This window comes from Pinus tabuliformis, chromosome 4_1 (genome assembly GCF_031772625.1).
Source record: "Pinus tabuliformis cultivar Carrire ecotype Pingquan chromosome 4_1, CPIR1, whole genome shotgun sequence".
Classification (NCBI taxonomy): Eukaryota; Viridiplantae; Streptophyta; class Pinopsida; order Pinales; family Pinaceae; genus Pinus; species Pinus tabuliformis.
Genome location: NC_142303.1, coordinates 802,545,907 through 802,558,256, shown reverse-complemented (window position 1 = coordinate 802,558,256; position 12,350 = coordinate 802,545,907).

Below are 12,350 nucleotides of genomic sequence, written 5' to 3'. Positions count from 1 at the left end.
TTATAATAATGCCAATATGGGTTTGTGACAAATATTTTCTCAATATAGAAAGCAATCATGTTGAACTATGGCCAACCAAGGTCAATCATGGTCAACCATTGTCAATCATAGTCCACATTGCTCAAACATGGTCAATTATGGTCTACCATGGTCCTACACCACATAGTGACAAAGATTGTCTCAATATGAATATCAACCATGGTCAAACATGGTCTCCCAAAGTCCAACATCGTATTTTAAGAGATATTTTCTCAATATCGAAATCAATCATGGTCAACCATGGTTAATAAGCATGGTCACATTGTGACAAGGATTGTCTCATGGTTCAAAATCACATTTCGAAAACCATGGTCAACTATGGTCAACCATGGTCCAACATTGCATTGTGGCAAAAATTGTCTCAATATGAAAATCAACCATGGCTAACCATTGTCCAACATTGCATGTTCCAAAGGTTGTCTCAATATGAAAATAAATCATGGGAAATCATCATCTAATGTCGCTTTATGACAAAGATTGTGTTAATATGAAAATCAACCATGGTCAACCATGCTTATTTTAGGGTTTATAATATTTATCTTAGGCTTTATATACATTGCATTTATAATATTTATCCTTTGATATTATTCCCTTGGGTTTATAATCCCTTGGGTTTTTAGTATTAATCTGTTGGGTTTATTATTCTCTTGGGTTTATAATATTTATCTTAGGGTTTATAAACCTAGGGTTTTAAATATTAACCCCTTGGGTTTAATATTATTCCCTTGGGTTTATAATATCAATCCATTGGGTTTGTCAATCATGGTCAACCATGGTCCAATGTCGCATTGTGACAAAGATTTTTTCAATATGAAAATCAACTATGGTCAACCATGTTCCAATGTCGCATTGTGTCAAAGATTGTTTCAATATGAAAATCAATCATGGTTAACCATGGTGACATTGTGACAAAGATTGTCTCTTGGTCCAATGTCACATTGTGACAACCATGGTCATCCATGGTCCAATGTCACATTATGACAAACATTGTCTTAGTATGAAAATCGACCATGGCCAACCATTGTTCAATGTCACATTGTGCCAAAGGTTGTCTCAATATGAAAATCAATCATGGTCAACCATAGTCCTACATCGCATTGTGAGAAAGATTGTGTCAATATGAAAATCAAATGTAGTCAACCATGGTCAACCATGTTTATTTTAGAGTTTATAATACTTAACTTAGGGTTTTGGTTTAATATTATCCCCTTAGGTTTATTATCCCTTGGGTTTATAAAATTAATCCCTTGGGTTTAATATTATTCCCTTGGGTTTATAATACCTTGGGGTTTTAAAATTTATCCCTCGGGTTTATCAATGTAAGGGTTGATCTTTGTTCAGTTTATCAATCCCTTGGTCCAATGTCACATTCTGACAATCGTGGTCAGTCATGGTCAACCATGGTCCGACAAAGATTGTATCAATATGAAAATCAACCATGGTCAACCATTGTCCAACGTCACATTGTACCAAAGGTTGTCTCAATATGAAAATCAATTATGGTCAACCATTGTCCAACATCACATTATGAAAAATATTGTGTCAATATGAAAATAAATCGTGGTCAACCATGACCAACCATGTTTATTTTAGGGTTCATAATATTTGTGTTTGGGTTTATATACATTGGGTTTATAATATTTATCCCTTGGGTTTATAATCCTTTGGGCTTTTAGTATTAATCAGTTGGGCTTATTATTCCTTTGAGTTCATAATATTTATCTTAGAATTCATATACCTTGTGTTTATAATAGTAATCTCTTGGATTTATGTATAATTCTAAGGGTTCATATTCCTAGGGTATAATATTATCCATAAGGTTTATAATATTAATCATAAGGCTTAATATAAACCCCTTGGGTCTATAATCATGGTCAACCATGCACAACTATGGTGCAATGTCACATTGTGACAAAGATTGTTTCGATAAGAAAATTAGCCATGGTCAACCATGGTCAAATGTTGCATTGTGATAAAGATCATCTCTATATGAAAATCAACCACAATAAAACATGGTCAACAATGTTTATTTTAGGGTTTGTATATCTTGGGTTTATAATATTTATTCCTTGGCTTTAATATTATTCCCTTGGGATTTTAGTATTAATCCTTTAGGTTTATAATATCAATCCTTTTAGTTTATTAATCTAATGGTTCGTATTCCTAGGTATAATATTACTCAAAGGGTTTATAATATTAATATTTGAGTTTAATATTAATCTTTGGGTTTATAATCATGGTCAACCATGGTCCAATGTCACATTGCTACAAAGATTTTCTCAATATGAAAATCAACCATGGTCTAACATTCTATTGCTACAAAGATTGTCTCCATATGAAAATCAATCATGGTCAACCATAGTCCTACATCACATTATGACAAAGATTGTCTCAATATGAAAATAAGCTATGGTCAACCATGATCGTTTTAGGGTTTATAATATTTATCTTAGGGTTTATATATCTTGAGTTTATAATATTGATCCCTTGAGTTGAATATTATTTCCCTGGGTTTGTAATGTCTTGAGTGTGTAGTATAAATCCCTTGGGTTTATTATTTCCCTAAGTTTATAATATCAATCCCTTGAGTTTTTTAATCTAAAAGTTGATATTCATAAGAAATAATGTTATTCATAAGTTTTTAATATTACTACTTAATAATAATTAATATAAATTATAAAAAAAAACAATATTTATATTAATAAATAAATAAAAACAATAAATATATTAATAAAACAATATTCAATATTGTTTTATTATTTTATTATAATAATAATAATTATTTTATTATTAATTATTATTTTTATATTAATATTATTAATTATTTTATTATGATTTTATTATTAATTATTTAATCAATAATTAAATGGATTGTTTAAATAATTAATAATATTTATAATTAACAATATTAATAACAATATTTAATGTATTAATTTAGCATATTAGATTTATAAGTTGATGCCTATAGCGTATATCAACCACATTTATTAATGTGATTGTGCTAGTTTCTAAGGATGTTTTTTTAGTTATCTTACCATATGATTGAGATTTATCTCTCAATCCTTAACCTTATATGTTTATTTCAAGCTATAATATAAAAAATCTAAAATAGATATCCTTTCCTTTTCATTCCTTCGTCTTATTCATCCTCTATCCTTTTCTCCTCGTTTTTCCATCCCTTCATTTCCTTTCTCTGAGATGTATGGGTTTTGACATAACACTAGCTATACGATTGAAATTGTTTCATCATTTGATGGATCCCATATCATCAAATGATGAATGTTCACTACAACATCAATATTTTATTCAGGTCATATTAATTAAATATGAGACAACCTTAAGATAAGCTCGATGTACTAAAGAGTTGTGGTGATTTTGTGCTTGTCGTTCGTTGAGAAGAGTTTTTTAGATTTAAACAGAGCCAACTGCCTCAATTCCCAATCAGCTAAGAAGGGTAATCCAAAATTATCATTTTCAACTATATATGTAACCAACACAATGTCCCATCATCTCAACAATGCAAGATCATGGAGATGTAGCACTTTTAAAACATTGAGCTTTGTTTGATATATATAAGAGAATAATGACACATGTTATTATTCTAACTATTAAAAGTAACTATTGTAACCTCTTTCAAAGTGAAAACTTGTAAGACCGTTTAATTTCTACAATTTGTATGTATATAAATATGTGTTGAATGATATTATAAATTTGGCGATAATATTTGTTTGCTAAAATTATAAACCCTCGAAGGAGGTGGTCAGATAGTTTATTGTCTTAATTTTCCTACTTATATTCATTAGTTATAAATAAATGGTATTCATGGATTTAACAATATCAATGGAATAAACTAGGCTTGGATATGTTACAAAAATATTAGATAAGTACTTTGAAAAGGTACAGTATGTATATATGTGTGCAGAACAATAAGTTTTGATCTTATATAGAAATATTTGCAAACTAATTCCTAAAACAGAAAAATATACAATGGTCAGAACATAAAACAAATAGACACATATTTTTCCTTGTATCCTAAAACTGAGCATTCCTTTTAATGTTACAATACATATATATACTTTCTGAAGCATTTATAAACCCCAATCCACTAACTTTGGATTAGAATATAATCATAGTTGTCTTGACCGGATCTACAAATACCATGGGAAAAAACCATTGTGCCCAAAAATCGTGCGTGAAAACCATGTGAAAAACCATGAATAGTTCCGCCCAACATCTTGGGCTCTGCCTCCCGTCCTTGGGTCCACATAAACTAAAAAAATTTGATGTGTGGAAAGAATATAAAACACACCCAACATTCTCCCACTTGTTGGTATCTTTCCACACTGGGGTCACAGGAGAGCTTAGTCATTGGTCCAAGGCTACAATGCTCATTGTTTCTCTACATGGGCATGAGTGCGATTGGGACCCTCGATTCAATTCCACAACATGGGTATGCCTGCGACTCGAGACTTTCCCAAGCAGTTTTGTGTCCGCGACTCCAAATTTTGTGCTATTTTTCAACCCCAATGCTTGGGTCACTGCCTAGAGCTCCATGACACTTCCAAAAATGAAAAATAACAGCAAAATAATGATACAATGCATTTATTTAAATACGAACTTGACTAGCCATGACTGGAATTTCATTATATATGTCACAAAGATGCAATCTGTCGGTCATAACAACATATCTGAGCATAGGGGTCTCATACTTATCTGAGAATCGCTAAGAAGCATTGATTCCTTATCACATTAGCCGCATTATCATCTATGAGGTCACATATTCATTGTACATACAATGATTAACTGAAACATGATGGGGGCCATATATTTTCACTATCATAAAACTCATTCATATACAACATATAACCAACAAAAATATCAAAGATATAACAACCATATAAGACGCATATAAACACGTATAGTTACCCATAAAATACCAAGGAGAAAGAGAGCTCTTATTGATGGTTGCATAGGCTGACCACACATGGGACTTCCACGAACCACCCTACCATAGGCTAGGCTGAACCAAATCTTTCCTTCATCCAGTCACCCTCGTGCCATATTCCAAGCATGAATGTGGGATCTCATAAAACAAATTAATCAAAACCATCCAGGGCTTCCAAAGGCCAAACCACCTAAACCCTCAACCAGTGATCCCACCTCATGGTCGAACATCACTAACCATCACCAGATTGGTCTCTACCCAAGTTTTTTAGGGCTCTAGAGCATTGTTCCAACCCAACTTTTAGGACTAGTAACTCAACCCACAACTGTTGTTGGGCTCGAAAGCATTTGTCCAACCAAGGATTTAGGACTAGTAACTCAAACCAACAAGCGCTCTGGAGCATTTGTCCAACCAAGGCTTCCAGGACTAGTAACTCAACCCAAGTTGTTACAGGGCTTCGAGAGCGTTTTTCCAACCAAGGCTTCGGGACTAGTAACTCAACCCAAGTCGTTATAGGGCTTCCAAAGCGTTTTTCAAACCAAGGCTCCAGGAACTAATAACTCCACCCATAGCCAAAGGAACAAGAAAAACAACTAGAAAGCAAAAATAAAACCCCCAACACGATGGCTATCCAAGAAATGGCAAAGATAAGAAAATCCATTGTCAATCTAGGCAATCCTCCATGCCAATGACAGATCATAACCAAGAAACCACATGCATGGCAAACTAGTAAGGAAACCATACATGCAAATACCTGGAAAGAAATCCAACTGTAGTTGTTGATCCCATTGTCCTCTTGCACTTTCTTTCTTTTTCTTTTCCTTCTTACTCCAAATCCCAAGTATGCCACACTCCTTTAAGAGTGATCCAAGAAAATCTAAGTGTCCAAGAGTATGAGAGAGAGAGAATAAAAAAGAGCTCCACCAAAACTTGTCAAAAGATTACCAACTGATCCTCAGAAGCCTTTTTATCAATGAGGCCTCTGTTTTCTTCATTTTCCATTATTTTTCTTCATTTTCCTCCTCACATGCAACCTATGACCTTTCACCTTCCTTTTCTCTTAATTTCCATTATTTTCATAAATATATTCCAAATAATGCCTCTTTTCCTTTTCAAAGACTTTGCCATTGCCTTTGCCAATTTCCTTAGCCATAATAATCCAAATGAACACCCATTAGAATGTTTTTCCCACCATTTAACTTGGAATACATGTCTCATGACTGTTGTCTTATATATTTTTACATGGATTTTTAACCAGGGCTATTATAGAACCCTCCCCTTGGGGAACACCGTCCTTAGTGTTCAATGATACCTACAACCAGCAAGATCGCTGAAAAGAAAAACATATTGCCCATGGAGCTTTATAACATAGCTCATTGTAGTATTTATAATGACCACTATTGAAACATGACAAACTTACCATTTACTGGAGCTTTATAACACTACTCATTACGATATTTACAATAACAAACACATATACTCATGCACATTTTCTTTAACTAGCAAATAACCATACAGTCTATGGAGATTTATAAATCTAGTTCGATACAATAATTACAATAATATACACATATACACATATGCACCTTTTCTCAACCAAAAAATAAAATGATACGATGCCTACATCCGCAACAAGGGAATCCAAAGGCTTACACCTCCACCCTCAAAGTAATACCAGGATTCACCTCCTTCCCAGGAAGTCCAGAATCCACTACCAAATTCAAACTGCATCCAACGTCTAGTGCTACAATTCTACGCCACTTTTCCTCTTACTGAATAATTACTGACTCATTGTTCCAGGGCACACTCCCAATTTGCATCTGATTCCATCTAACAACGCTAATGACCAAAAAAAATCCAACCACGACCTTCCCTTCTCTGCTACACAGTCCCTCGGGAAATCCAGTCACCCCCTTCTGTGCAGTCACACACCTTCCAAGTTTTGCTGGCACCCCCATCCTTGGAAGTCCATTGCTTAGCAAGGTTTCCTCGCATCGCAAGGTCCAAAAACCAAGGCATATCCCTCCCTAAAAACCATCATACCGGTCATAACATGCTCATGGAAATCAATGGACACTATTGGGTACTAGTGTCCCATAATGGCCTTGCTCCTTATGTGCTTTACTAGCATACAACTACCCATTCCAATTCATTTCACTGATGCTACTGATTCTTGCAGTCGGTTTCAACCATCCCAAACTAGGTATTGCATGCTTTCTTATACCAAGCACATAATTTCCATTAGATTCAAGAAAAATTGAAATAAATCCAAATCATACATCATCAGTGGCCCGTCAATAAGGTACACTTGCACTTATGTTCACTTCCTGTCACAACAAGCTAAACAATCTCTTGATCAAATCATCACGTATAAACATATCACATCCAGTTAGCTTAAAACAAAACCATCATAGATCAAAATCATGAATCACATGAAATCATCATAAAAAAAATTGATATATCACATGTAACCATCATGAATCATAAGCATAGATCACGTGCATAATAAAACTGAAATAAAATATTGATACTTATCCTTTAATCGATCCTTTCCGTATGCACACTAGATTGGTTACCACACCTAGAAAGCACCCAATGTCTTTTGTTTTATTCAATCACGTACACATACACACAGTGTACATCACAACACATACATCTATGCACAACATATAACACCACACAAGACATACACATACACCTAATATACATCATGACACATACACCTACACCCAGTCTACAACACAACACCATACAAATACCTACACCTGGTGTATGACACAACACATATATACACGTACACCTGATATACATCATGACACATACACCTACACCCGATATACATCACGACACAATACATACTCCTACATTTGGTGTACAACACAATATACCTACCTACACATCGTACAACACAATGAATACGCATGTCACGATACCACAATTACACAATACACATACATAATATCACATGCCCACAACACAGCATGTGTGACATGCACACATGTACACCAGTACCATATGCACAACATGTACACAGTACCACATGTACACAAAACCACCTAGACAATGTGTGCACAACATCACATGTACATGATACCACCTGCACAATGTGTACACAATGCCACATATACACCACACCACATGTACAACTTGTACACAATACCACATGTACAAAGAACCACATGCATGTCATATACACGACACCACATGTACATAGCGCCACATGCACAACATGTACACAACACCACCTACACATAGTACCACATGTACAACATGTACACAACACGACATGCACACAACACCACATGTACAATCATGCACACAACACCATGTGTACATAGCACCACATGTACAACATGCACACAACACAATATGTACATAGTATTACATATAAAACATGTACATAGCACTATACGTACACAAAATCACATATCCAACATGTGCATGACACCATATGCATGCAACACCGCATATTCATCATGTGTATAGTACAATATGTACACAACACCTCATATCCAACATGTACGTAGCATCATCTATACTCAACACTGCATATGCATTATACACAAAACACCATATATAAAACATGCACTCAACACCACAGGGACAATCACTGAATATACAATATGCACAACGTATACACAATAGTAGCATTGTACATCCAAAACCACATTGTATCTACCAAGAAACCTTGCTTCCAGCGTCTCTTTGCCATCCATGCTTATCTTAGCATGTTGTGGATCACAATGTTTTCATTCCGCTAATGTATCTCTCAGCATTACTTGTCTATAACGTAAACATAGACATAGTATAAACACATAAATTCAATTCATATCCACATGATACTGACCTTGTAGATCTGTTAGGGTTATTCTTCCCACTTGATTCCTCATAAGCTAGGAACCTCTTCATGTTATTAACTTGCATAATCAATCATTCCTACACAAGAATAATCCCTGACAACCTTGTTGGACAGTGACATAGATACATAGATACATAAATACATATACATAAACATTAGCATAAAAACATCATGATCTTTTGAGACAACGACATACATGCATACATGTGTACATATATAGACATCATCATAATCATGATCACAACATAATTACCAGATATCATAAGGTCAAGGTTAAGAAAATTCCCTTTATTTGTGCACAACATTGAGAACAATAATTCCCAACTTACCCAAGGCATATGATGCCTTAGATCCATTTACTTCACCTTTCTTGTTACCTTTCTTATGATTGTCGTGCCATTGTCCATTTACACCAATGGACCCAAACAATCCAATTGATTATCATACTCTTGCCTTCAGTTTCTCTTATACATGAACAAATATTTATTCGAGTCTTACATTACATGTTAGGTTTCATTTAGCTCTCCCTAAGCTCCATTAACTTTCCTCTTTCCAACCAATTCCCAAGACCATCAAAACATAAAAGGCAAGAATAAGAAACAAACAAGAAGAAGACCATGAAAAATCAATAACAATATGACACCACAAACAAAGTGGTATGGCCATACTCTAGACAAAAACAAAACTGCAAATCAAGCAAAAACAAAGCACAAAGCACCGAAATCACAAGACTTTCAACAAACACCATGACTCAATCCCATGGATTCCCAGTGCTTCCAAAGGAAAGATCCACTTGAGCCTTCTTCAATAGTTCATGGTAGTCTCTTTTCCCATGAAATCCCCTGCATCATACTACCATAAACACACAATTATCAGTGCATAAGTAAACATAACAATATACCAATTATCTTACCTTGTTGTGCCAAGCATGTTGCCACATTGTGCACTTGCACATATCATTCCTCAAGCGATTCCAATTCTCTCAATGAACCCAACTATAACTATAAACTATATAATATATCTGTCAAATACATATTTAGGAATATAACATATATCCACATAATGTTAGACAAAATCTAGGTTAAGAAGACTCCATCTATTCAAAGAATTCATTTGTTTGGAATTGCAGCTTCCAAATATAGCCAAAGGAATCCTCACCCAATTCCCTTCTTTTACCTCTTTACCTTGCTATAATCAAGTCTTACTATGTACTGTCACATCACCCCATTATTAGTTATATAAACAATCCAACTATTACATTGTCATGCTAATACCAAGCATGTTGCCCTGCAACAATTCACACATGATGTTAGTCACATCTTCCAAAAATCAAGGCATCATGTCTATGAATTTGAAATCAACCTTTACCAAGTCTAACAGCCATGTCATACTCAACAATCAATTCACATTCATCAATCATAATACATAATGCTACAACTATCACCTACTTACACTCAAGTACATATCAGTTGTCTTAACACATATGTATTAGTACAACCATCTTAAAACAAGATCATTTCTTCATGAAATATTATAGACATATAATCATGTCATGCAATTAATAAAACATTCAAACAATAGATAAACGACATAATCAAACATTCAAACACCAAGTAGACAACATAAGAAAAATCATACCTTAATGTATCTCAGGGGGGCTATCTTGTCTACATAACTAGTCTCGATTAACACGATATAACTTCACAACGTATCAACTCAAACATAAATAAGGTCATGATATCCATAACATTAAGTAGCTAACATGTTCACATCATAAGTTCATAAACAATTGTCATTCATGCATAACAATCATATATGCACAAACAGTTTAGATTAGTACAACACCATATCACAAATATGTTGGCTCATACCTCGATATTATAACCATAACCATTGTCATAGGCCAATCTAGGTTAACACAATATATATAACATCAAGATCTTAAATACAATAACCCTAACCATAAAAACTAACATATAACAACAAAAATTTAACATATAGAACACTCATAAAAAAATATAACATAATCATCAAGTTAACTAACATAAAACAACAAGTTACTACCATGCATGAATATCCAATACATGTGCATATGACTACACTGATCAACTAGCATCTACCATTCGTGTAACCATAATGACAATAGAATGGCAAGTATATAAGTAACCCGAGTTCTTTTAACAACCATTGACCACATACATGTATGCCCAACATACAAATCCATATGACAATCTTCTCTTACCCCGAAGTCTAGTGTTGCGACCTCACTCTGATGATCTACATCCCCTGCTCTATCTCAACTAATACATTATCATGATAACATACCAATAACATCATGATGAACTAATTGCATACAATTACTTCACAATGCATGTTTGAACTACTATACACTCATAACTATAATGATGACAATGCATGCATCATACATTATATACATTGACATGCATAACAAATGCATATACAACTGACATGCATTCATGACAAATGCATCCTAATTACAACATCATAAACTTATACATGACAACACAACTGCAACAATGATTACCACCATGGATACATAACAAGCACAGATACAACCTACAAGCATGCATGGCAAACTCATTCCGCCCATCCAATCCAAGTGTTGAATTGTGTTATGATACCACTCTGTAAAACCCTCCTCCCACATCTACCAAAGTAACTGGCCAACCGAGGTAAACATGTGACGAAAATTTACTATGATATGATTCAACTCCCTATGTGTCAGTTAAGGAAGTGGAATCGATGGAATACAACAACACATACCTTTCAGACCTACTACAGAACCCTTAGGAGCCATCCAAACCTTCCAGGTGATTGGCCCCTAAGACAAACTAATGTTTACTGCATTAATCCCCCAGTTTCTCCCATGACATGGGCATGAGTGCATCTAGGACCCTCCAGTAGCTTCCACAACATGCGTATGCTTGCGATTAGGGACTTTCCTAAGAATTTATGTGCCTGCGACTCCGAATTATGTGCCACTTTTTAGGCCCAAGGCTCAAGTCACTGCCCAGAACTCCATGACACTTCTAGAAATTAAAAATAACAACAAAATAATGATACAAATGCAATTAATTGAACAAGGACTTGATTGGACCCCTACTAGCCATGACTGGCATTTCGTCAAACATGTCACAAAGATGCAATCTACTGGTCATAACAACAAATACGAGCATATTATCATCTATTAGGTCACATATTCATTGTACATACAATGATTAACCAAAACATGATGGGAGCCATACATTTTCACTATCATAAAACTCATTCATATCCAGCAAAAAACCAACATAAATATCAAGGATATAATATCCATATAAGACACATATAAACAAGTATATTTACACATAAAATACCAAGGAGAAAGAGATCTCTTATTGATGATTTCATAGGCTCACCAGATATGGGACTTCCACGAACCACTTGACCATATACTAGGCTGAACCAAATCTTTCTTTCAACCAGTCACCCTCATGCCATATTCCA